Here is a 2,157-nt window from a genome sequence, read left to right on the forward strand (position 1 = left end):
GAGATGGATATGGCTATTCCCTGGAGGGTATGACTATCACCACGGCCTGACCAGTAGTAGGTGTACTCACCCATACTGATTATGTCTCTTCCAAGTCTTCTCATCTCCGAGAGGACAGCCACCTCAACTTCCAACCACTTCAGTTTCCATGAGTGGCCACAAGGAGGCACTGGAGAAGCCTTGATGACAGAGGCTGCGAACTGGCAGGGAGGCTTATGCATAGCTGCTCCCCTTTTCGCACTAGGCTAGCCAGGGGTGGCAGCTGCAAGCGAGAAGGCATGCAAGCACTTAACACTAGGCTACCACACCTTGAAGCACCCTCCCATATAAATATATATACATATATATATATCTATATATACATACATATATATGTACATACATACATACATATTAATACATTCATACATTTCTAAATATAAATATATAGATAGATAGATATAGATATATAGTTAGACACACACAAATATATATATATATACATATTTGTGTATATTTATACATATTTATATGTATATATGCATATATATATTACATATCTATCTATCTACTGTATCTACTGTATCTATCTATAATTATGTATATATATATATATATATATATATATATATATATATATATATATATATGATTTTTATATGTGTTTGCGTATATACATACAAACATGAATGCGAGGGCAGGCCACTACTTAGTGCCAAATTTGGTTGGAACATGTTTTCCAAATGATGAGGGAATGGAAGACTCGCAGAGAGAAATCCGGATAAATACACATCGAAAGCAAATGAGGAAAGGCGCGATAAAAGTGCAGAGAGGAGCAATAACTGCAAGAAGCAGAGAAGGAGAGAGCGCCGAGCGGCGACGTCGGGCCGGTAACCGGAGGAGCAGGTAGGCGAGTAATGAGTTACGGCTCGGGAGGGAGGGGACAGGAGGAGGGAGGGGGGAGGGGCGGTTAGTCCGATATTGAGGAACCAAAATAACCGGCGCAGGTAGAGCCACGGCTGTGACGTCACGTTGCCGCGGTTCCGGCCATTCGCTCGTCAATGCATGGACACCCCTCTCTGCGACGCCCACCCCACCCACTCGGCGACATCCACCCTCCCAGTCGGCCTCTCTGCGACGCCCACTCCACCCACTTGGCGACACCCACCCACCCAATCGGCCTCGCTGCGACGCCCATCCCACTCCTTCGCCCTCACTGTGGCGCCCACCCGCTCCCTCACTTCATGACGGCCCCCTCGCCACTGCTGCATCCTCCCTCTTGTGCCCCTCTTCCCACCCCGGTCTTATATATACATTTTTTCGCGCACGTGAAAGACTAGAGATTCACAAAACGAACTTCCTCCGTGTGCGATCGGCGGCGCGAGGTAAGGGTGGCAGGAGCTGGAGTAACTCCCACAGCATCCAAAAAGTGCCTGTTTACCCTTCTCCCCATTCCTTGCTCTCCCTCTTATCCTTTTCCTTCCTCTTCCTCTCCCCCTTTTCGCTCACCTCCCTCCTCCTTTCCTTACTCCTTATCTGTTTCCTCTTTCCTCTCTACTTTCCTCTCTCCTCCTTCCTATCCCACCTCCTTCTCTCCTCTTACCCTCTTTCCCCTTCCCTGCCTCTTCTCCCTTTCTTTACTTTCACTTTCAACGTTCTCTCCATCCTCTTCTCGCCCATTCCCTTCCATTTTCCTCTGCCTCCCCTTTCCCTTCGTTTTTCACTCTTCCCCGCCTTTTCTTTCCTCCCTATCACGTCCTTCTTATTGTCTTATCTCTTTGCCCCTTCCCTCCCCTTTCCATGCCCTTGCCCATTCAAAAGACTGTTTAGTTAATCTGTCTTTCATCTTTTACAGCATCTTTATCTAAGAGCGGACGCGCAAAAGCAACAAAAAATGCAAGCACTCATAGGAAACACACACGGCATATTGTCCACATCTCACTCCTTTAAACAATGAAGGCCAGACAAACTTCAGCTCTGTCGATCAGATATGTGATCGGAAGAAAATTATTGCATAGGCAGCAGCACACATATGGCGAAGCCAGTGTCTCTATCGATTTTATATATGATTGCAAGGAAATCTATTGGCCTGACAGCCAAGGTAATTTCTTATCTCTGATGCGTAACTCACTGTCCCTCCTCCCCCCCTCTCACTCTCTAGCCATCTCTAGGCGTGGT

Source organism: Penaeus chinensis, chromosome 4, assembly GCF_019202785.1.
Source record: "Penaeus chinensis breed Huanghai No. 1 chromosome 4, ASM1920278v2, whole genome shotgun sequence".
NCBI classification, from domain to species: domain Eukaryota; kingdom Metazoa; phylum Arthropoda; class Malacostraca; order Decapoda; family Penaeidae; genus Penaeus; species Penaeus chinensis.